This window comes from Pleurodeles waltl, chromosome 9, assembly GCF_031143425.1.
Source record: "Pleurodeles waltl isolate 20211129_DDA chromosome 9, aPleWal1.hap1.20221129, whole genome shotgun sequence".
NCBI classification, from domain to species: Eukaryota; Metazoa; Chordata; class Amphibia; order Caudata; family Salamandridae; genus Pleurodeles; species Pleurodeles waltl.
This window is the reverse complement of record NC_090448.1, coordinates 758,994,637-759,020,734: the sequence shown is the minus strand read 5'-3', so window position 1 is coordinate 759,020,734 and position 26,098 is coordinate 758,994,637. Positions and strand designations below refer to the sequence as shown.

General features: G+C 45.5%; 1 protein-coding gene across 1 annotated transcript in view; it reads left to right on the top strand.

Annotated features, from left to right (window-relative positions):
• Positions 1–26,098, top strand: part of CNIH2 (cornichon family AMPA receptor auxiliary protein 2) — a 460,347-nt gene that overhangs the window by 399,747 nt on the left and 34,502 nt on the right. The gene's annotated exons all lie outside the window — the stretch shown is intronic.

The following is a 26,098-nucleotide window of genomic DNA, read 5'->3' as shown; positions in this document are numbered from 1 at the left end:
TGAGGGTTCACACTTGGTAGGGATCATTGTTTGGCTTTTTGTCATTGATTTAGACCTGGTGTATAACAGCAAGAGATTATTAATGGGGGAGTAAGCATACTACGATTCCTGTATTGGGGCAGCTGCCCTCAGTGGTTCCAACAGCTAATAAAATATGTAACAATTTGGAAAGACACCCTGCGAGCTACATGGATTGATGTGTGTAACTCAGCAAATCCTCAGTGGATTGGCACAATGTTGCCACAAGTTAATGGGTTGGAAAGCTACACTGAATAGGTCACACTGAGGGTCATGCTTCTACTGTACATCACAGTCCAGACACGGTTTAAGACATTTCTAGCATTGCAAGATGACATTGACCTACCTACGTCTTACCTACTATTTGATATTTGCAACTCAGACACTTGGTGTCCCCACATGTGGTTGCTGTAGAGGAGGTACCGGAGTTCAGCCCCTTGGAAGCTAAACTGACTATGGCCTCCTAATAGATAAGAAATTACTGTGCATATATAAATCATTAGTCATACACACTAGGCAACTTTTCTGCTCTGAGAGTGCAGTGGGAGGCGAATCTAGGTCTTGTGGAGGACTCTGACTGCAGGAAGTGCTGATGGCACTGAGACAAATATCTCACAAAGTAAAGACTGATTAAATTTAAATATATACTTCTGGTGTATTACACTCTGAAGAAAGTATGGCGCATGGCAGGAACTCATCCCCCACCTGTCTCAGATGTCAGGCTAGAACTAGTAATTTGCTACACTTAATATGATGATTGGTGGCTGTTGCAGCAGTCTTGGCCAGAGATTGCAAGCCGTTTATCAACAGTTATGCATCAGGTCTTCACTCTCACTCTCAGACTTACCATAATGAACATCATGGACGAATCCAATATAATAGATATATAAAAAATCTGGTGGGTTTGGGCTGTTTATGGTGAAGCAAAATATTGATCAAACCAGGAGGGCGGCAGCCCACCTTCCCCAGCCTAGGCAAGTAGAAAAAGGGAATGGACGGCTCCTGGGCCCTCAAACTGCTGATTTATTGACTCAGGGGATGCCCAAAGAAATTTGAGCGTGTTTGTGGGATTTGGATGGAGCAATATGAAACACTGGTCATGGATTCCGAGGAGGGGTCAACTGTATGAATTTGCATGCTATTCAGAAATATGGGGTTTGTGCCCTGATTATATTCAGAGGCCTTAAAAGAAGATTGGTGATGTTTTTGCTTACAAACATGTACCCAGAAATAATTCCAACTTAACCAAGCATCGGCAAACCCATAGGTCTCACCTATGCAAGAGCTATTGGCTTTGGCAATGTGTTTTTGTCATGTTGTACACCAGTGTGGCTCTGATCAGCTTGGCTAAAATTTAGTGACATGGAGTGTCCTAGATTGGGAGGAGTAGAGTGTCCTAGACTGGATTTGTAGAAGTAGAGTGTCGTAGAGTGGAGTAAGAGGATTAGAGTGTTGTAGAGGGGAGTAGATTCCAGTAGCACTGTGTCATAGAGTTTTGAATTGGAGTGGGGCAGATTGTTTTGAACAGGAGTGGGGCAGATTGGAGTGGGGCAGACTGTTTTGGATTTTCATAGGGGGCAGTTTGGAGTGGGGTGGATTGGGCAGATTATTTTGGATTGGAGTAGGGCAGGTTGGAGTGGGGCTGGAGTGGGGCAGGTTGTTTTGGATTGGAGTTGGGCAGATTGTTTTGCATTGGAGTGGGTCAGATTGGAGTGGTGCAGATTGTTTTGGATTGGAGTTGGGCAGACTGGAGTTGGGCAGAATATTTTGGATTTGAGTGGGGCAGATTGTTTTGGATTGGAATGGGGCAGATGATTTTGATTGGGGTGGGGGAGACTGGAGCAGGGATGACCTTTTTAGATTGGAGTAGGGCAGATTGTTTTGGAGAGGAGTGGGTCAGATTGTTTTGGGTTGGAATGGGGCAGATTGTTTTGCATTGGAGTGGGCAGACTGGAGGAATGCAGAGTGTTTTGGTTTGGAGTGGGGAAGACTGGACTAGGGCAGATTGTTTTAGATTTGAGTGGGGCACATTGGAGTGGGGCAGGTGGTTTCGGATTGGAGTGGGGCAGACTGGAGTGGTGTAGATTGTATTGGATTGGAGTGGGGAAGATTGGAGTGGGGCAGATTGCATTGGGGCAGATTGTTTTAGATTGCATGGAGGCAGACTGGAGTGGGGCAGATTGTTTTGAATTGGAATGGCGAAGATTGTTTTGGATTGGAGTGGGGCGAATTGGAGTGGGGCAGGTTGGAGTGGGGTGGATTGGGAGGATTGGAGTGTGGCGAATTGGAGTGGACTGGAGTTGGGTGAGTGGTTTGGATTGGAGTTTGGTGGATTGGTTTGGTCTAAAATGGATTGGATTTAGTGGGGCAGGTCGGTGTCGGGTGAGGTGGGGTGGATTGGAGTGGGGTAGATTAAAGTAGGGTGGATTGGGTTGTACTGCACGACAATGTGTTAAAAAAGAAAAACACAATGTAGCTTTGCAATACTTCAAACAAGGTAATCCTCATCTTTTGAGAATAGCACTCATAAGCAAAAATAAAAGAAAACAAGAATACAAAGTGAGAAATTAAGCCTTGGCCAAATAAAAGAAAGTTAACTGTAGAAAATAAATATTTGCAATTGTGTTTGTCCTACTGGGCACGCTTTTTCCAGTCACAGTCCTTCTGTTGGTATGGCACTAAAATAGAACCTCTATCATGCAGAAAGCAGCGGACGGGCACTGACTATATAGAATCAATCAGTGCTCTGTCCCTTCTCCACAGAGAGGAATGGAAATTATGCTAGACCTGCAGTGATGAATTACAAGGCTGTAAAGAAGAGTGCCAGGCAAGCCAACAAATGGTAAACAATGGGCAGGCTCCAAACCCTTTTTTGTATACAACCGTGTCTTGCAAGCGAGACGCATGCGCTAACTCATGCTCTTGCAGGCTCAACCCTAAAAAGCATGTTGCTAAAATGCTGCACAAATTTGACACTGTTTCTTTGTGGCATCTTTTAGTAAAATGTGTTTAATTCAGAAAGTTGATGGAGAGTCAACGTAAACCCATTGTGGCCAACTTAAAAAAATATAAGTGGCTCATTTTTTATTGAAAAATACAAGTGCACCACAGATAAGCCCCTGCATTCGTGCAGTTTTACAACTTTCAGGAATTCGAAACATGTTTACAAAAGTATACTGGAAACCATACTGCTAACGAATTGTTGCTAATTCCATTTTTGCACGAGCATACATTGTCATAGGTCGCATGGTCATAGGTTGCATCCCGGCAATTCCATTCAGCCTTTATTCTTCCAAGGTCAATAACATGAGCACAATTGAGTTGGGTAACAAACATCTTTTCAGTGGCAAGAGAACCTAGGTTGACTGTATTCTTCACAAATGCATGGAATATCTTTGCTTGTATGAGAGTCTGCTGAGCAGTTTCAAATTCACTTTTTGTTCGCCCTCTTTTCTTTGCCATCCTGGAAACAATCTGCTTCTGCCCTTGTCAGGGTTAAACATCCAACCTTTTCTGGTGTGGGAAGGGACTGGAGATGAATTAGTGAGTGCCCTTCGACATGCAAGTTAGTGGGTATCCACAGCGCATTCCAGGCTTGGAAACACCACTTCAAGACTACTTTCTGCCATCGTACGCAGATTTGCGGAAATGTGGGAGAAGAAGAACTTTGCTAGTATCCAGACCATGTTATATTAGCATAACCACAGAGGCTGTTTTGAAAGCTCTGATATAATGAGACCGCTGGCATAATTTGCCTTCTAAGTGTGTGGCACCAAAAGGGGTAAGTAGATTTGAGTGAGTGTGTACCTCATCTTGAAGCATCATTTACCAAGAAGAGCAGGACAGGTAAGCAGTGCATACCCATGCAAAACTATGCACAAGTTTCAGACAGATGGTCGGTCCCCTGCATATTAAGTTTGCACACCACCACCACTCACTAGTCTGCACACCCTGCGTGACAAAGCAGCTGTTACATCCCAGAGAAAAGAAGTGACTCTACCCTCTTTAGAAGATGCTCTCAATTATTTTATTGGCACATTCCAGGAGGTTGGTCTGAACAAATGTAACTTTAAACACACATATTATGGCTTCTGTTGCAGGTTCACGGGAGAACCCGATCCCCTTCGGCGAATGCACTCTCCTAGCCACACCTTGGGCAACAGCGACTGTGGCACAAAGTATGGAGAGGAGGGGCATTCAGCTGAGGATGGAAAATCAATATATAATTCTCATATTCATGAAAGAGAAAGTAATAATAAAAATACAATGTTTTCATGTACACAAAGCTTGCCATTTGTAAGCGCTGTAAATAAATGTTACTACGGATGTCCAATTTAAAAGTATAGATTGCCTTGCTGAAAATGCAAATTATGATCACAAATCACATCAGACGTGATCCCCAAGCGCTGAACTCACTGAACCGCATTGCCGAATTCACAGTCCAAGTCACCCACAGCAACTTCTCTTGCTTGCCTCAATGTGCAGACATAACTCACACACCTACCTTCTAGGAATGGGACAAATGCATGCACAGTCCAGGGTTGCTTCAATCATAAATCAGTACTACCTCAGATATCAACAGACTGTCTCCCTCTCTTTCTGTCAATCTCTCTTACACGCACACGCAGCCGAGTTAGATCCTAGAGGGATGGAGGCAAGTTCTTCAAACTTCCCATCAATCATCTTTTGTGGTGTAAATGACTTCAAAATCATGGTTTTTAAAGCCTCCTGGGATTGAATGGAAGAGATAACAAGGATTTAAAAATAAACCGCACTCCATTTATTAGAAAATAACATAAATTCAGAGGAGGAACTTCTCATGAGGTCAGCTGGGGTTGGAAGGAGTGTGGATTTTATAGCTACTCCTAAGGGCGCTTGGAGAGTGGGGCAGTCGTTATAGATCATCCTCTAAGCTCTGATAGGTGCACTTGAGACAGTTATCTCACTCCACTTGACATGGTTATCAAAAGCACTGCACCCATCTCCTGGGATGTTATGTTATTTTAAAAAGCTTGTATAGCACATAGCTGCTCCAGGAACGGAGCTTCTCAGCGTTAGGCCTGGACAGGAGTAAAAAACTGCATCCACAGAAAGTGCACAAAAGAAGAACAGTACTCTATAAACTTCTAATGAGGTGAAAGCCACGTTTTCCAGGATCTTTCTAAAGCGCAGATGGTTCTCAATCATCCCAATATCAAGTGGTAGTGAGTTCCAAGCATCAGAGGCCTTGGCCCTAAAGGAACGGTCCCCAGCTCTTGCACGATTGACACGAGGTAACTTGGCTAAAATAAGATCCGTTGAACATAAACTAGAGCACTTAGGAATTGTTCAATGACCGCAGGTAATGCAGATTCTATACTGTGCCTTGACCTAAAGCTGTTCTGAGAGCAGGGGTGTAACAAAGGCCTTCACAGCCCCCGCGGTGTGGTGGGGGGCTAGCAAGCTCCAGGGAGCCCCCTCAGCACAGTACACTGTGCACCAGCAGCAGGCCCCTGACTGGGTCCAGGTGGAAGGGCCCCCCCCCACAGGTACTTTGCAGGGGGGGGGGCCTCTTTAAGTTTTTTTACGCCACTGTTTGAGAGACATCTAGGATATGATTATCATCTACATATTTCATCCGTATAGTCTTCACATGTTTCTCTGTAACCTTCACCAAAAAAGGCAGCAACGAGATAGGGCGGACGTTTTCTGGTTTGGAAGCATCAGAGATGGCTTCTTCAAGAGAGGAATGAAGTTAGCGTGTTTCCACTTAGCCTGTACCTGGGCTGGTGATAAAGATAGATTTACAACTCATAAGCACAATGGTAGCAGGGGGTCCGCTATCGTGAGAAATAGATCAGTTTTTAGTGGGTCTACAGTGGACCCCGTTTTAACTTGATGGCAGATAGTGGTCAGCTCCTCCACATCCAAAAGGGAAGGAGAGGTAAGTGCCAAATTGAAGTTAATATCCTCAAAATATGCTACATCCTCTAACTTAGGGAGGCGATGTCCGAGGGGAACAGTGCATAGATGTCCACTATTTTGCTAAGAAAGTATTCTGCAAGTTTCTTGCAGTGTGTGTTGGACATGACAGTGGACTCAACTGAGAGAACTGGTTTTAAAAAGCTATGTAAAGGTTTAAAAAGTTCTTTAGAAGGGTTGAGATTATTTTCAGTTTCCTCAGCGAAATGGTCAACCTTTGTTTTAAAAATAACTTTGTGATAAGATTTAATAGCTTCCCTATATTGAACTTTCAAAAATGGGTAATGGGGCTTCCTTCAGGAGCGCTCCAAGATCTTACACTGCTTCTTAGCTGCAACAAGAGTCTTGTTGTACCAGGCAGCAGAAGTTTTTTCCTGTTAAAAACATGTTTAGTAGAAGTAAAATTATCTAAGGCTGCAGTAAGCCAAGATTGAAAATAGTTATAGGCTGACTCTACATTAGAGTCAAACAATATACTGTTGGAACAATTAAAGTCCCCAAATTTTTGGATGTCAAACTTATGTCACGGGCGTTTCCTAATTCGATCCAGACCGGATAGGCTGGTATGATGTGGTTGCAAACAGTTAGTGAGACCAAATAATGGTCAGTCCATAGCATGGGGAGCTGACTAGCTGTTGTATAGAACTTAAGATAGAAAAAACTGGTCTAGAAGGTGTACGTCTGAATGCGCGGCTCCAGCTACTACTTTCTTAGTTGTAAAGCAGCAAGGTCCCTTAAAAGGCTGGTAGTGTCAACATCCTCCGTATCATCAAAATGAAGGTTAAGGTTGCCTAAAACATTAAAGTTAGCTGACTTGACCATTAGTGGGTCAATGGCTTTAGTTAAAGCCTCCCTGAAAACTTTAGAGGGGCCAGGAAGGCGATAGATAAGAAGTCCTGACAGAGTGATTTTATGGTTCATACAGATTTTAAAAAGAGCGCTTTCACACTCCTGAATATAGCATTTAGCCAGGCTACAAACATATCTATTTTTATAAATCACAGTAAGGCCACCTCCTCTACTGCTAGTCCTGTTACTATTCTTCAAATAGTAACCCAGTGGCAAGGCCAGGGCAGATTCCGCTACTATGTCCTGGCAGAGGCAGGTTTCAGTAAGGAACAGAACGTCGGGAGAGTGGTCTTGAATTAGATCTAAAATATTAGCATGATGTTTGACCAGGGAGTGGCAATTATTGCTAAACAGCTTATATTCTGTTGTTTGGGGGGAGTCAGGGGTGGAGATCTAGTGAGTTGTAAGGACTCTAAGGCATAGCCACATGCCTTACAGTTGAAAGGCAGCTCATCTGGTGCCCGCTCATGTGCATTACACTTCAGTGTCGGAGTTCTGAAAGCAAATAGAGTTGCTGGAGAGTAAACTGTCCTATGGAATCTTGAAGGGGCAGAGTTCCTGGCGGCGTCCAGGTGCAGATGGGCGTATACCGGATTGCCATAGAAACACAGACTGATGCAGCTAAGTTCATGATCATTTGTGGATTGGATACCACCACCTCACTGGCAAATCGATTTCTCGACAGTGGCCTTTTGGGGCCACACCTGGCTGGCGACAACTGAATTTTCTGGGGATGTACAAGAATTGCTTATGGAAAGGTCCTTTGATAGCTCCTGTCTCTTCAGAAAAAAGGCAGATTCAGTGCTGGAGCACCTTAAGGTTAGCAGGGATATGATGAGGTCCTTGGGGCTTTACATGGCCCCCTTGTCACCCTCAATCCACCTTTCGTTTCTTCCGTGGCCATGGAAGAGGCTTCTAGCCTTGTCTCTACTCTCTCAGCCATCGCGGCACACAAGCTTCCCAGCCACTGCATGACTGAAGACACAATATGCAGAGACCCTGTGGGTGGGGCAGCCAGAGGTCAGGCCAGTCCACCAATGCCCTTGCAGCCACAACCTCCAAACCATTATAGTCTGCCCCCTGCCATGTTAGAGTGGTGGAGATCAGAGGACTCTGGTCCTTGGAAGAATCCGGACTCCACATCAACCTTCTGGAATTCTGGGCAATCTGAATACCATTAACAGCCTGTCTATCCTCCATCAAAGGAAGGCTAGTGCAGGTGTTCACTGACAATTCCACTTCCATGTGGTACTGCAAAAAAACACGGCGGTGGACTTTTTGTCAAGAGGGCCTGCATCTCTGTACATGACTGAAATTTCAGTCATGTACAGAGCCCCCCCAGGTGTGGTTCCACACCTGGGGGGCTCTCTGAATGCCACAGCAGACAAACTCAGCCAAAGATGCCTAGTGGATGACGAATAGCGTCTCCATTTTGAGTTGGTACAAGGTCTCTTTCAGCAGTGGGTACAGCCTTGGTTAGATCTGTTTGCCACCGCTGAGAACGCGCAATGTCAGCAGTTCTCCGTGTTGGCTTTGCAAGATGACTCTCGCTCAGAGACGCTTTTCATCTCCAGTGGACCTCAGGATGAAATGTATGCCTTTCTGCCAACAAAACTCCCAACCCAGACTTCTCAAGAAGATCAGGAATGACAGGGCCCAAGTCATCCTTGTGGCTCCTTACTGGGCTCAGGGGGTTTGGCATCCCAGGCTGTTGAGCATGGCCATCAGTCATCCGATCAGGCTGCCCCTTCAGGAGGATCTTATGTTGCAATAACAGGGGAGGGTTCTCTCCCCGAACCTCAACACACTGCCTTCTTGCATGGACATTTAGAAGCGACAATTGACAGCTTTCAACCTTCCACTCAGAGTCTGCAAAGTTATTCTGGCAGCCAGGCATCCCTCCACTAAAATGGTATTCGCCTGCCTATGGCACAGGTTTGTGGCACAGTGTGCAGACAGACAGATTGACCCCCTTTCTGCTCCCCTTTTTCAGGTTCTTCTATTTGTTATTTTCCTTACCAAGCATTGCTCTGCTCTGGGCTTCTAAAAGGGCTACCTTTCAGCTATATTTGCTTTTCTGCGGGTGCCTGACCAGCCACCCTTCTTCAAATTCCCTATTGTACATAGGTTTCTGAAAGGTTTGCAACATATGTTTCCTCCTTCTCCCTTTATCATGCCTCAGTGGGACCTTAATATAGTCCTGACATTCCTAATATGTGCTTCCTCTGAGCCTTTGCACAACCGTCCTCTCAGGCTCATTACCATCAAGATAGACTTCCTGGTGGCAATAACATCTGTTTAGAGGGTCAGTGAGCGGCAGGCTTTGTCATCCAAGCCTCCATACATTAAAATTTACCCAGACAAGTTGGTTCTGTGAATTAGAGTTACCTTTCCACTGAAAGTCATCACTCCCTTTTATGCAGGCCAGTCCATCACCCTGCCTGCTTTTTCCTCTCTGTCATATCCCTCTAAAGAAGAAAAGTGATTCCACTGTCTGGACTCAAAAAGAGCGTTGTCATTCTGTCTTGACTGTACAAAAGAGTTCTGGGTGGACGACAAACTCTTCATGGGGTATGTTGGAGTGAGGAAGGGAAAGTCTGTGAAGAAGCGTACATTCTCCTGATGGATCGTGCTCTGCATTAAAACCTTCTACGCATTGGCAGAGAATCAATCAATCAGGATTTATAAAGCATGGCTAATCACCTATTATGGTAGCCAGGGGCTTGCAAGTCCCAGAGGCTTATTCAAACAACCAGGTCTTGAGGGCCATTTGGAATTACAGAAGTGAGGTGATGGTCCGGAGGTGCGTACGGAGGGTGTTCCAGGTTTTTGCTGTGATTTGAGAGAAGGAGCATCCTCCATTTCTGCTTCGGTAGATGCAGGGAGTATGAGCAAGTGAAAGGGAGGTAGAGCATAGTCTTCTCGACAGTTGGAGGAAGTTAAGGCGGTGGTTAATGAAAGGGGGTCCCTGTGTATAGCCTTATGTGCATTGGTCATCAGCTTGAACTGGCTTCTCTTCTGTATGTGGAGCCAGTGGAGTTGCCTGAGGTGGGGTGTGATGTGGGCTCATTGGGGAAGGCAGAGGATGAGTCTGGCTGTGGCGTTCTGAATGGTCTGAAGTCTCTGTAGGAGGTGTGCGGTGATTCCTACATAGAGGGTGTTGCTGTGGTGATGAAGGCCTATGTCACGATGCGTCTTATGTGTAGGGGTAGCCTCTTGAGAATCTTTTGTAGCATGCGTAAAGTGAGGAAGCAGGCGGGCAAGGCAGCGGTAATCTGTGATTTCATGGTTAGCTTGTTGTCAATGATGATTCTGAAGTTTCTGGCTGGGTCAGAGGGTGTGGGTCCTAGGTTTGGTGGCCACCAGGAGTCATTCCATGTGTTCCTGCGGTTGCCAAAGATCAGTACTTCCGTCTTGTCTGTGTTCAGCTGCACGCAGTTGTTCTTCATCCAGTCAGCGACACTTGTCATGCATCTGTGGAAGTTGGTTCTTGTGGTGGAGGGTGGAAGAAAGTAATCCCTATCTTGGCATGGTTATCCCGCTTTTTCTGCCTGATGTCAGTGTGCTTGACTGTGTTCACTGGGATCCTGCTAACCAGGACCCCAGTGAATATGCCCTCTCTCCCAAAACTCTGTATTTCACCCACAACTGGCATACTGGTGCCCCCTTATAGGTCCATAGTATATGGTACCGAGGTACCCAGGGCATTGGGGTTCCAGTTGATCCCTATGGGCTGCAGCATCTATTTTGCCACCCATAGGTAGCCCATGCAAAGACTTCTGCAGGACTGCAGCATGCGTGAAAAGGTGCAAGCACGCTTTCACTGGCATTCTTACTACACCAGGTCACTTATAAGTCACACCAGTGGCAGGCCTTCCAGCCCAGAGGGCAGGGTGCAAAGTACCTGTGTGTGAGGGCACACCTGCACTAGCATTGGTGCCCCTACGAACTCCAGGACCATTTTCCTGGACTTTTTGAGTGCGGGTCGCCATTTTGCAAGTGTACTGGACATAGGTCACTACCTATGTCCAGCTACCTAATGGTAACTCCGAACATAGGCATGCTTGGCATCAAACGTATTGGAATCATATCCCAAGGCTTTAGCAAGCATTGGTTGTATGATTCCATGGCTCTGGGGGATCCTTAGAGGACCCTCAGCATTGCCATTACAGCCTTCTGAGGGTTTCCAGGCAGCCCAAGCTGCTGCTACCTTCCAGACAGATTTCTGCCCTCCTGTTGCTTGAGAAGCTCGAGCCCAGGAAGGAAAAACAAAGGATTTCCTTTGGGGGAGGGGTGTTACACCTTCTCCCTTTGGAAATAGGTGTACAGGCTTTGGAGGGGTAGCCTTCTCAAGCCACTGGAAATGCTTTGAAGGGCACATTTGCTGCCCTCCTTGCATAAACCAGTCTACACTGGTTCAAGGATCTCCAGTTCCTGCTCTGGCGTGAAACTGGACAAAGGAAAGGGGAGTGACCATGACCCTCTCCATCACTACTCCAGGGGTGGTGCTTAGATCTCCTTCAGAGGGTCCCCGAGTTTTGCCATCTTAGATTCAAAGTTGACTGGGAACTCTGGGAGCATCGGAGGGGCCAGTGCCAGCAGGTGACGTCATAGCCATCCCTGATAAGTGCTTACCTGGTTAGGTGACCAGGGCTATTTAGGGTCTCTCCCTTGGGTGGTTCCTCAGATTCAGATTGCAAGACTCCAGCAGGAATCCTCTGCATCCTCCACTTCGACTTCTGACAGAATAAACTGCATCTGGACTCTTCAGAACCCTACTAGCTGCAACAAAGAAGCAAGACACCTCCTGCAACAATGTATCTCCAGCTCCTTCCAGCAACTGCAACATTTCCCCTTTCATGCATCCTCTGAGGACAGCCCGTATTCAGCCTGCACCAGAAGAAAGAAGGAATCTCCCTTGGGGTGAAGGAGTCATTCCCCTGTTCTGCAGGCACCAACTGCAACAATGACTGGCTGTGTGGATCCCCTCTCCTGCTGAGCTGCGTGGATCCTGCATCACGGGTGGTAGACTGAAGTGGTCCTGACGGTTCTCTCTTCCCACTGTCCAACTTTGGTGGAGGTAAGACCTTGCCTCCCAACGCAAGCCACTACCCCCATGCACCACGTCTTTTACAGCTGCAAAGGCTTGTTGGCATCCTTTGTCCAAGTTCTTCAAGCCTTTTGAAGCTCTAGCCCTCAGCACTCCTTCCTGTGACGCCCAGATTCCTGAGTGGTTCTCCGGCAGCATGGGAGCCTTTCTTTTACTGCTGGTTAGGCCTCTTTTGCAACTTTCATGTCCCCGTCCAGTGAGATTCCTGTGTGTGCTGCCTGGTCTTCTGTGGGCTCTCTGAGTTGCTGAGGGCCCCCTCTGACTCTCCCTCCTGGGTAGAGTCCACCTGGTCCTTCCTGGTCCCCGACAGCGCCATTTTCCACTAACCGCAAGCTTTGTGTGTGCCAAGGCTTGTTGGCAGACTCTGACGCAAACCCATCTGCTATCCTCCATCCGGCGTGGGACATCACTTGCACCCTCCAGAAACCCAACTTCATCTTCTTGGGTTCAGTGCTGACTTTTCTTCTTCACCGGTGGTTCACCTTCTGCACTTCCATCCAGGTTGGTAGGGGCTCCTGCCCTTCCTGGAGTCTTCTGTGCTTCTTGGACTTAGTCCCCTTCTTCCACAGGTCTTCTTGTCCAGGAATCCACTGTTGATGTCTTGCAGTCTCTTCTGGATTTTGCATAATTCGTCTTCTTGTTTCTGTGTGTTCTGGGAAAGTTACTGTGTTTTACTCCTGCTTTCCTGGTCGCTGGGGTGGGTTGTGGTACTTACCTTTGGGCTTTTCTAGTGCTCCTAGCTTCCCTCTACACATTACATTTGCCTAGGTGGGAGACCGACTTTCGCATTCCACTTTCTTAGTATATGGTTTGTGCTCCCCCTCGGCCCATTTCTAACTATGGTGATTTTCACTAATTGCATTGTTTTATGCCTATTTCTGTATACTAGTGTGTATAATTTGTGTATTACTTACCTCCTAAGGGAGTATAGTCTTTATGGTATTTTTGGTATTTGTGTCACCAAAATAAGGTGCCTTTAGTTTTGTAACACTGAGTGTTTTCTTTCATGTGTGTAAGTGTTAAGTGTGACTACAGTGGTATTGCATGAGCTTTGCATGTCTCCTAGATAAGCTTTGGCTTCTCATCCACAGCAACCTCTAGAGAGCCTGGCTTCTAGACACTGACTACACTACACTAATAAGGGATACCTGGACCTGGTATAAGGTGTAAGTACCATTGATACCCATCACTCACCATGCTAGCCTCCGACAGAGGGGTCATCGGTGAGTGAGAGGATGATTTGAGTGTCGTCTGCATAGGAAATTATGTTGAGTCTGTGGGATCTGACGATGTTGGTCAGCAGGATCATATATGTGTTGAAGAGCATGGGGCTGAGGGATGAGCCCTGGGGGACACTACAGGTGATCTCCTGGGGTTCAGGGGTGAAAGGTGGGAAGTGGATCCTCTCAGTTCTTCCTGTGATGAAGGAAGTGATCCTTGTGAGCACGTCCCCTTCGATGCCAATGTGGTGGAGTCTTTTGATTAGCATGTAGTGGGATACAGTGTTGAAGCAACCCGCAAAGGGCTTGTGTGGTCCTTCCACCAGACCCAAAGCTGCGACTACTGTGCTAGCACGCAGAGGTCTGGTTCTGGACATGTGCCAACAGCAACATGGGCATCCCTGCACACATTTACCGAGCACTACTGCCTGGGCAGTCAGGTCCATAGGGAAGGGCATTTTGCCTGTTCGGTCATTTTGATTTGAAATTGTTTTGCAGACCCGCCTCCAGGGAGGTATTGTTTGGGTATCTATTCTAAGGTAAGTAAGTCCCTATCAGATGAACAAGTTACTTAGAGTCGGTAACGACTTATCTTGTAGGGACTCCCTCTAGCCGCTGATTCCTTACTGAAGCTCTGCCCACCCTTCCCACAGAGTAAACGGATTTCTAGGGACAGGAATTCATCCTTTCAGGGCCCTACTTTTCCACACCAGTGGTCAATTTCTTCGAGGCTCTGCACTCCTTGCGTGAAAAGGCCTGAAAAGAAACTGATGTCAGCATGCTGGGGTGGTGCCTATATAGGCCCCACATGTCACTTTAGGCGCGGACAACGCCACATGGAGACTTTCAATGCCACATACAGGTGTGCAGGGGTACTGCTCTTGAAAAATTTCAGATTGAGTCTGACACCTGGGGATAATTCTAAGGGAAGAGGTCTGCAGCTAGATAAGAGCCCCTACAAAGATAAGGCAGTACCAAAGGTAAGTACCTTGTTCTTCAAACCATGAGAGTTTGTTGGCTCACATGTAGAAGATACGTATAACCTCTTTCTGTCCAGTACAGAACTCCACCGCAACCCAGCATCATATTCTTCTGACAAACCAGGTATGGTGCAGGACTTGGAAGAAAATGTCTGAAAGAGCTCATGCGCCAATTGAAAGTAGGTGTTTGTCTAGCTCTTTCCATTACTTACCCTTGCAAGGAAACTTGTTCCTAAGCGCACACAGCTTTTCAAGCAGGAGAACCGAGACACTTGCTTAACTCGTAAGGAGACTGGATCTTGATCCACCTTCTTTGTGAGGAACCAGGCCTTACCAATTACAGCATACTTGATTGTTCATACCAACTACTTCCCATGTGCTCAGTGTCTGCAGCCTGTGCTCTGATGTCACAACAAGGGGACACACCTTTACAAAACAGGAACAGTAAGTGACTGAATGACAACAGAAGACACTGTTGCAAACAAATGTTGGTCTGAGGTCTGATGTCATAGCAAGGGGGGAAGTACCTCATTACAAACACCAAAAGTAAGTGAATAAATGAGAACATGTGACTGCAGCTGACACAGGCTGGCCTGGGCTCTGTGGCAGAAAGGTGACACATGCAACATTACAGAACATCAAAAGTAAATAATACATGAGAACAAAATACTCTGCAGCTAATAGGCTAGGAAAGAGTCCCTTGAGCCATCCCTCAACTCATGCTGCTTCTTCACCTAGACAATGCCTAGCTTTCTCTCTTCCACAAAGAGGAGGCACCTCCATTTGAGCGAAGGAGCATCACCCGAAAAAAAAAAAAACATAACTTTGTTTATTACCATTTTATTTGTGTGAGGACAGGGCGGGAAAATTACTGCTAGGTGGCAGTAAGGATCTGTGCACTATGTTTGATGTGCGCATGTCCCTTTGGTCGGCCGTCTTCGATGGCCAGCCAGACATGCACACTTTAAACATCTCTAACCCAGCTGTGTTAAGACAGCTGGGTTAGAGAAGGCACAGGCCTCCAGCGCTCTGGTGACCACTGAGAGAGCCCACTCCCAATAATTCTGACGCTACTTTCATGCTGGTTACCTGCATGAAAGCAGCGTCAGGATTGATTAGTGGCATTTCTTGGTCCCGTGGGTTGAAGATTCCAGGAGCAAGAGGATGCTGCAAGGAAGAAGTTGGCAGGGAAGTGCCTTTTTTTCTTTTCTTTTTTATTATTATTATTGTGTTTCCCCCAGGCCACCACCGCAAACATGAGCCATCTGCCACTGCTTCCACACAGTTCTAATTCACAATTTTCCCATCAGATGTGATGCTTACTGCTTCCACATAATACTCTTTCTTACATTAATACTACATGCTCTGTATTTCCCTAATTCCGTTTTAGGTCTGGGTTTTGACAGCATATACATGTTGCTAACAATATAAATTGAGTAGTCTTTGAGTCAGCCCTTTCAGCCACTGGATTTTGTCGACTAACCTCACTTATTCATTGGTTGGAGGCTTTGCCTACTGTCCCTTGACTAAGCTGATCCAGTAAACACCTCTCACCTAATGCTATTGGTTGGTTGGGTGTGCCCTTCTATGTTAACTCTAGTGCATGGGTAGTTGCAAAAATGTTCCCAAGGGCCAAAAGGTTTGGTCAGTGGTGTGACCGAGGGCCGCACTGATGCTAGGAAGGTGGTTGCACAGGAGAGTGGTTGGTTGATGTGGGGGTATGTGGGGCGGGGGTAAGGAAGGTGTAAGGGAAGCAAGGCATGTACATCTAGTGGCTGGATTGAAATGCACAATGTGGAACCACAAAACCTGGGATCAATCCCAGCTTCCCACTTGGCCAAATTGTGTAATCCTAGGCAATTGTTTTTGTTTTACTTTCCCTCCATTTTCTTAATTATCATATGTAAGAGGACCTTGAAATACATGACTTCAGGATCTGCGCTGTATATGAAACTCTCCTGTAATTTATTTAATAAACTATAATGTTGTTCATGTATAATAGCAACACTGGCCTCCCAGAGGGTGCACATACCAACTGCTTGCCTCTTATTTTACTACTGGCACTGTTGTCAGGGTGGGGAGGGGAGAATTAATGTTTCTAAATTCATGTTTGAAAACTTTCACTTTAAAGACTAATAATACTTCTCAATGTACTTATACAATCTGATTTACTAAGGTGAAACGGTTCTGCACATTTTGAATAGACTTCATCATATTTTTACACGTTTGATGCAACATGTTTTATAAATTAAGGTGTTCCTGAAGTTAAGCAGTGCAGGACACCCTAGATCCTTCCTTTCTTTAACTGCAATTAACCTTTAAATAAACGCTTGCTTGTTTATTTGACATATTGTGAAAGTTAGTGCTGCATCAGTAAACATTAACCTAGTGCTGTTGTTGACCAGGGTGCCAAATGTAAAGGTCAGAAGAGCTGCCTGCGGACACGGTCTGTACTTTGGGTATTGCTACTCCACAGCTTGTACAGAATTGCCGAAGGGACTATTTTATTACTGTAGTCCTCTCTGCTCCTGCTGGCTCTCTCTTAACTGCTCTGCTCTAATAGGATAACGCTGCATGCGGTAGCTCATTAAACCAAGACCTATAGTGTTTGGCAATGCTTGGTCTTGTTACGGCTCACTTTCTCCCTCTCATGTTACTTGAGTGGGTTCTGGGTACCCTCCTGGTTTCCGAAAACCATGGAGCATGGTCGATACACCCAAACTGCCAATAAAACACGCTAGAACACTGCAAAAATCTAAGGCATCACAGACATACCATACAGGCAGGCATCATCATGATAACAATAGTACACATCTCTAATCACTCGCAAATACATATTAGATAGGGACATGGCAACATTGTGTTCAACACCACAGACTTACAATATGCAGTCGAGAACACTGTGCCCGCTTCATTTATCACCAGGACGCATCATGCACTATCATAAAATACAACATGTTAAGACGTAATTCCTAATATTTATCCAGCACAGCCAAAACACACCTTTAATTTGCTATGACGGAACCCAACAAAACTCCAGTTACCTCATGCTAATATACTTCTGCTTGGCAACTGGGATGCTTGCCATTCTAAAAGATGTGCAGGCGATTTGATATTAGGACCATGTACTAATAGTACATTGTCACACACCAAATTAGACTTGAATTAGAATAATGCCTGAAAGGGTCTGTTGACCCTATATTTAATAAATCAAGAGGGTCATTTGCAGGAACAGGACTATCAGAGTCTCACATAGAGGTAACATTGTCCAAGGCGATTTGTTAATTGCACAACAAGATTGGTAAAGTTATCACTTAGTGTGTTTATTTAAAAAAATATTTCATTACAAACAGCAAAATATTTAATAAATCAAATAGATTATCAAGCAGACTGAAATATGGCCAATCTCCCACGAAAAGCTCAAACAGCTCTCAAGACATAGCAATAAATCTCAAGTCAAAAGTCTTAGACATATTAAATATATCTGCTAGCAAAGTCTGAAAGCTGATATGCAGAGAGACGTCTAAGCAAAAAAGTGTATTATCTTAGAGCAGCGATCCCAAATCAGAAAACAGTCTGGCGCATCTCCAAATAGCACATCGTTTCAGAGTGATTTAGGTACAGAAAGCACACACATTTCATAACATCATATTTCGGAGAAGCAATGTTTCAGTTATGATAGCCAATCAAACTATTAGTTTCTATGAAATTCCTGCAACACCTACTTCTTATAACAGCATATTTGTTAGGGCAGTGTATGAGTTAAGAATGAGAGCTTGCACATTATGCAACATAGCTTGCTTTAACTACAGTGCAAAGCTTTGGGTAAGTAGCCTTGTTGTTGTTACATTAAGACATCTTCTCCCCTTTCTTCCAGAACACAACAGATTAGATTTATAGAGCCCTGGCTGAGGCTGTATTTTCAATTAATTTCTAGAAAGAGAGAAGGATCCGTGCACGTAGAACTCTGGCACACATAAAATAATGGCACTTGTTTCTTCTGTAAATGTGAATGAGTTTCAATGCAGCAGGCTACAGCCTAGTCATGATAACTAATGCACCTAAATTAATCATTAATTTCTAATAAATTAAAGCTTTCACACTTGTCCTTGGAACTGTTTAGAAAGTCACTCGCAGTCGCGTTTTGTAGGGAGAAGGGGCGGCGTGGTGTGGTTGTGGCCGGGGTAGGGGTAGGGGGATAGCTACCTTACCATCCTTTATCTCTAACTATCTGAACCATAAAGGTCCCTTACTTTAATTTACCTCTACAAGCCCTAAAACATAAACACCCCTTACCTCTACCCGCCCCTGAACCCTAAAAACCCTTTACCTTTCTTTACCTCATCTTGCTGCTGAATCCTACAAAACCTTACTTCTCTTAACCACCGCCTGCCTGTAATCTCTAAAAGCCCACTGTAAAAAAAAAGTGACTTATTAGCTGAGGGGGTAAGTACCCACTTCAAGTAATAATCACAGTTCTTGTCAGGGTAACCCACTAAAATCACTGATTAAAATGAGCTAACTCCTTGGTAGCTATGGCATAGAGCAGATGGGCTTAACTTAGAGGCAATTTGTAAAGTATTTATGAAGTACTAAATCAGTAACAAAGTTGAAATGCAAAACAATAAAAATCCTAAAACAAATTAGAAAAATAGAGTAAAATGTAATAAGGAGAATGACACCAGCATGACAAAAATATAATAGGAGAAACTGAAGACATCAATTTTTATAGTTTTAAGTTGAAATAGCGCCAAAAAGCACAAAGTGCCAGTGATAGTAAATGGTTGTGGTAGCCTAGGACCTAGGTGCAATTTGACACTGACCATAATGGAGCGCAGGTAGATGCACAAACCAAGTTTGTCCTGGTCAAAAATTTTACCTTCTTACTTTAATATTTCATGTCCCAATCCACCACAGGAGCACACTTCTAAATCCCCCCAGGACCTCAGTGGGGCACTTAGAAAGTCACAGGTTGGTAGGCAGAGACCATTGCAGTTCAAGTTACCACTGAGCAGTTGCAGTAAAAGCCCCTTGAAGCTTGTTGTATCCCTGTTTCTTGAAAAGGAGGTTAACTTTATGACTCTTGGAGTCCACTTCTTTATCCTGGGTACAATAGGGAGCAGGCCCAGGCCTTTAGGGCTCTTATCAGGTGTCAGACACCATGTTCAATCTTCTGCTGATCTTCCACAGGTCAAGGAGTTTTCAGAAGTGTGTGCCTGGAGATGTCACATTTATGCCTAACTGAAGCTTATGGGTGAGAATGACCTCTGAGGATACCCTAACCAATGGGGTAAGATTCCTGGGCTAACTCTACCCACCTTGGGCATTGTCAAGATGTCTGAATTGTTCATCCTTACTAAACTTGCGCTTTGATTGCTAGTGGGGTGCGTAGAGAGTGTTCTATTGTAATCTCAGTGTCCCTCCACATCCAAAACAAAACTCCAGTTTTAGGCAGCTCCTGTTCCCTTATCAAACATACAGACAGAAGTCTGGTAAAATGAAAGTTGAGCTTTCAGTAAACAGATAGTGCATACACACAAAGTGTTTTGGCAATCTGTTTTCCTACTTTGAGGTGTGCCTCAAATGTTATTTGTAAAACCCCAGCAGACCTGTTAAGAAGGATGTGAGATTTAAGAAGGATTTGACACTCTAATGTCAAAGAGGATATCCAGAATTCCACCTTGGTTGTCACTCTAAATCAGTTCTTAGGTTGTTCTCCCTGCCACTGGGGCTGTTGCCTTGCTGATTAGAAAGACAAAAGTTGGAGGCAGCCCCAGTTGTGAGCAACATCTGCCTGTGACATTGGAGGCCCCTTTGAAGTGCAACATGGTTCTGGGCACAGTCCTCAAGCCATTGTATTGAGTGGAGGGCAACTCCACACCTAAGGTTCATTGTTCCTATTCTGGGAGCAGTTCACACCGCACCACATGGGGCCATCAAACTGCCAGATGACAGCTGAATACTTAGAGAAAGTCCTCCTGAGGCCTATAGGCAGGCAAAAGGTAATGTTTCTAAAGTACCTTTTCCAAAGTAGTTAGACAAATTTGACTTTCCCCATAAATTGGATTTTGTTTAATGTTTAAAAAGAGTCCTTGAAATATTTATCTATTAGCATTCTGAAATTAGAATTATAAGGTGTTATAATGTAATCCAGTGTTTCCATGTGGAAGCAACTAGCCTTGCTACAATGAAGATAGGTTGTATGCTTTTTCACTGTAAGGACACGGGGAATATGGAACTTCTACATGTCCTACTATTAAATACCATACCCTGTGGGAAATAGGGCCTACCTCAGGGTTGATTCATTAATATTGCAAAGGAAGCTTTGGGCCTGTCATAGGGTTTAGTTTGACAGGTTGAATTGGCATTTTAAAACTGTACAGCCAGGTTTTAATGGCAGGCCTGGAGACATGTTTTTCTCTGTCTCTGTAGTGGTTGGCACAATGAGTGCAGCAACACACTGGTAACATTTAACTTACAAGTCTAAGGTACACTGTGCGTACAGTATACTAGGGGCTTGTTGGTAAGTTAAATATGTCTCTGGTTAGCAGGGGTAAAGTGCATGGAACTCTATATCTGGTAAAAATAGAGTTCAGCAAAAAGGGCCATAAAATATGGGGTGGCCCTGCAGAAATGAGACATTGTCAACACCCCTACCTTATTTTACATCTACCTGCCCACTGAAGCCTCAAAACCTCTTTTAAAACCCTTATTACTCACCCCTGAATTCTAACAACACCTTCAGTACCCTTATAAACCTCTTCCTTACCCCATAACCTAAGCCACAAAACACCTTTAAAATCCTTAATACCCAGAACCCTTATAACCAGAAACATGTTTTTTTCAAATTGGATCTAATTACTCTGCAGAATGTAAATACCTTGTAAATGACAATAAAAGATACTTGCACACTGTGATTGATTACATGTGTTTCAGTTTCTCTTCAAAAGTATGTGAGGATATATCTATATGAGTCTTCAGCTTACAGGCCACAGGCAATTGGTATAGGGTCAATCGAAAGTCCCTTTCACGCCCAGACCTCTGGAGTAAGAGGAGCAGAGCTAACATTCCAGGACGGCTGCGAGGGAGGGCTGAGGAAGGTTGGTCTGTCCTCATGGATGGCCTCCAGCCAGTTCTGACACCGTTAATGCCGGGTGACAGCCTGCTGGTTGGCTGAGCACTGAGCAGACCAGATCCTGACGGCGACACCCCGCCAAGATAATGAACGAGCTCCTTGTACACCCGCTCCGACGGCAGATGGAAGCGCTAACGAGTGGGGAAGGGCTTGTCCGCCACCCAAGAGCGTGTGGGAGAAGACCACGTGGTGGCACAGGGATGGGCTGTCCATCATCCCATAAGTTTGAGGCGCTAAAACAGATATCTCATTTCAAGATGTGTGCCCCCAAAGGGACAGCAGGGCTTATATAGCAAGCGCAGGATTGGAAACCTGTGTTGCGCAAAGTGATGACGTTTGTAACGTGAATTACTTGCACATCGTGTATATAGTCTTTCTGGACCGAGGTTTGACGCTCTTCTTAAGGCAGTTTTTTGCACAGGATGAGATGTCTCTGTCTGGGTGTTAAAAATGAAAGAATTATACTGCATTTTAAATATTAACTGTACGCTTCTTGTTAGAAGCCACATTGTCGGTAAAATGTAAGGGTCCTTACTTATCAGTAAGCGATAAAAAATAGCGTTTTGTATTTTAATTTCAGGTCTGGTGGATGAACTGTTCAGCTCGAGCAGATTGTTTTGCGTTAGGGCTGAGTGGGGGGGGGGGGGGATACTCTCTGCTGTGACAGAGGATGAAATGTGGAATGGGAACCACGTGGCCATGATAACTCCTCCAGAGCCGCACATATTACATCTTGGTGGTTGCGGAAGTGGTCTTTCACTGTTATTAAAGCTCTGTTCTCTTTGAATTCCACAGGCCGCCCAATACATTACAAAAGGCCGCCAAAAAGCGTGGGCTGCCTTTGTTTCCCTATCTGTTTTTTCCTTTTTTCCCATTTCTCCACGTGTCTCCTCGACGCCTCTGCATGTACCTTTTTAAGAAGTTTAAAATTGGAAGATAATGTAAAGGATTATGAGTGAGATAAAGGAACAGATTTTAAGTGGCGAGAACTGACAGGCGGAGCCCAGGTCTAGAGTGTAGGCTTTAAGCCCTGAGCAGTGGCTTTAAGGGGCTGAGAGAGGGCAAGCACTCTTTTGCTAAAGCAAAGGGTTACAATAGCGAAAACGTTGTACTTTTTCTGTTTCCTTGACACTGCTCAGTGAAACATAGTGTTACACCCACGCGTGAAAACAATTTAGGTAGTTAAAAAAATGCGATGTTCAGGTCACCGGTGCCCTCTTGTGTGGTATTTATCCTTTACCTCCCCTCTATCGTTCCCTAACGTATTTATCTGAATTTTGCCTTCTGTCTGCTGCTTTTTTACATTCCTCGCCTGTGCTTTGTTGCTGCTTTTCTGCATCCATTCCACCTCTTTTCCTCTTCTGTCTTCTCTTTTTCACACTTGCTTCTTTCTATCTATTCATTCACTTTTGCTTTACAAGGTATATTTCTCCTGTGACTCAAATCTTCTTTTTCAACTGATAATTTTCAAGAACTTCCCCTGAACCAGTGGCGTAACAAAGGCCCCTCCAGCCCTCCGCGGTGCGCGGACCCCCGCACCTGGATGAGTGAGTCCATAGGAGGGCCCCCTCCATGTTCTTAGCAGGGGGGGCCTCCTCCAGTTTCCTTACACCACTGCTATGAACATCCATTTTTAGATCTCCGATACTCAGCACATGAGCAGACTATTGACCTACTTCTTATTAACTTCTCGAGCCCTGCAAACTGAAGGTGTGTGACTGGCAAAGTCGTGCCAGCAGGATGAACAAAGTTTCAAAGTTTTATTTTCTACAGTTAACTTGTTTCTTTTTTTTGCCAAGTTCACTGCACCCATTTTGTTTTGCTTGTGGGCACTGTTCTCAAAGGATGACAATTATCTTTTTCTAAATATTGTAAAGCAACATTGTTTCTTTCCTACGTGTAATTTCCAAAATTATACTTTTACACATAATGGTGCAGTACACCCCAATCCACCCCACTCCAGTCCAATCCAGCCAACTGAATCCCACGCCAAACAATCTGCCCCACACCAATCCAAAACAATCTGCCCCACTCCCATTCAGAACAATCTGTCCCACACCAATCCAAAACCTCTGCCCCGCTACGATCTAAAAAACCTGCCCCACTTCATGCTACCCCACTCCAATCCAAAACAATCTGCCCCACTAAAATCCAAAACAATCTGCCCCACTCCAAACCAAACAGTTTACCCCACTCAAATCTGCCACACTCCATCCAAAACAATCTGTCCCACCCTCATCCAAAACACTCCGCCCCACTCTCCAATCCCAAAAAGTCGGCCCCACCCAAGTCTAAAATATTCTGCCTTACTCCAATCCAAAACACTCTTCCCCACTCCAATCCAAAGCAATCTGCCCCACTCCGATCATCCAAAGCAATCTGCCTTAATCCAATCTGCCCCACTCCAATCCAAGACAATCTGCCCCTCCAATCCAAAACAATCTGCCTTAAACCAATCTGCCCAATGCCAATCCAAAACAGTCTGCCCCACTTCAATCTGCCCCACATCAATTCAAAACAATCTGCCCCACTCTAATCTAAAACAATCTTTCCCACTCCAATCTAAAACAAACCACCCCACTCCAATCTGCCCCCCTCCAGTCTACCCTACTCCACTCCAAAAAAATCTGCCCCACTCCAGTCCAAAAAAACCTGCCCCAATCCAATCCCCCAAAAATCTGCCCACTCCAATCCAAAACAACCTGCCCCACTCTACTCTACCCCACACCAAACCAACCTGGCTCACACCAGTCTGCCCCACTCCACTCCAATCCCCCATACTCCAATCCAAAACATTGTGCCTAATTCCAATCCACTCTACTCCAATGTGACCCTCTCAAATCCAAAACAATCTACCCCACTCCAGTCCAAAACAATCTGCCCTACTGCAATCCGAAACAGTATGCCCCACTCCAATCCAAAATAACTGTCCCACTCCAATCCAAGAACTTTTCCAACTCAAAACCAAAACAATCTGCCCCATTCCAATCTAAAACAATCTGCCCCACTCCAATCTGCCCCACAACAGTCCCAAAAAATCTGCCCCATTCAAGTCTCCCCCACTCCAATCCAAAACAATCTGCCCCACTCCAGTCTGCCCCACTCCAATCTGTCCCACCCAGCCCAAAACAATCTGCCCCACTCCAATCCAAAACAGTCTGCTCAACTCAAATCCGCTCCACTCCACTCTGACCCACACCACTCTGTCCCTCACCAGTCTGACCCACTCCAATCCAAAACAATCTGCCCCACTTCAGTCTGCCCCACTCGAATCTGCCCCACTCCAATCAAGAATAATCTACCCCACTCCAGGCCAAAACTATCTGCTCCACTCCAGTCGAAAACAATCTGCTCCACTCTAGTTGCACAAAATCTGCCCCTCTCCAATCCAAAACAATCTGCCCCACTCCACTCTGCCCCACTGCAATCCAGAACAATCTGCCCAACTCCAATATGCCCCACTCCAATCGAAAGCAGTCTGTCCCACACCAGTCCAAAACAATATTCTCCACTTCAATCCACCCACACTAATCTGCCCCACTAGAATCAAATCCACATCACCCCTATCCAATCCACCCCACTAAATCCCAATTTACCCCACTCCAATCCACCACAGTCCACCCCACACGCATCCATTCCACCCCAATCCAGCCCAATCCAATCTACCCCACTCCAATCCAATATGTTCTTTCCTCTCCACCTCAATCCTCCCCACTGTAATCCAGTACCACAATCCTCCCCACTCCAGTCCAATCCACCCTGCTCTAGTCCAAGCTACCCCATTCCAATCTAATGCAAGCCACCCCATTCCAATCTAACCCATTCCACTCCACTCCAGTCAAATCCATTCAACCTCATTCCAATCCACCCCACTACAATCCAGTCTACCACAACCCAGTCCACCCACTCCAGTCCACCCATTCCAGTCAAATCCATCCTACTCCAATCCAATTCACCTTAATCCACCCACCCCATTCCAGTCCAGTCCACCTTAATCAACCTCACTTCAATCCAATCTACCCCGTGACAAACTACCTTAATCCAGCCCAATCCAACCAACACCAATCCAACTCACTCTACTTCAGTCCACCCAACTCCAGTCCACCCCATTCCAATCCAATTCACCCCACTCCAATCCACGCTACTCCTGTCCAATCCACCACAATCCATCCCACTCTAATCCAGTCCAGTCAATTCTAGTCCATCCCACTCCAATCCACCCCACCCAACTCAAATCCAATCCACCTACTCCAGTCCAGTCAATTCTAGTCCATCCCACTCCAATCCACCCCACCCAACTCAAATCCAATCCACCTACTCCATTCCACCCCTCCATTCCAATCCACCCCACTCCAATACACCCCACCCCAATTCAATCTACCTCAATCCAATCCAACCCGCTCCAGTCCACCCCAAGCCACACCATCCCACTCCAGGCCAATCCACTCCACCCCACTCCAGTCCACCCCACCCCACCCCAATCAACCCCATCCCATTTCAATCCACTCCACCCCACTCCAGTCCACCCCATCCAGTCCCCCACTCCAATCCACCTCACTCCACTCCACCCCAGTCCACTCCACTCCAATCCAATCTACTCCAGTCCACACCACCTAACCCCAATCCAATCTACCACCACTCCACTCCAGTCAACCCAACTCCAGTCTGTCCCACTCCAATCCAATACAGGTTAATCTAGTCCAATCCACCCCCCTCCAGTCCAATCCACCCCTCTAATCCAATAAATCCAATTCACCCCCACTTCAATCCAATAATTCCAACCCATCTCATCCCACCCCACTCCAATCCACCCCATCCCAGTCAA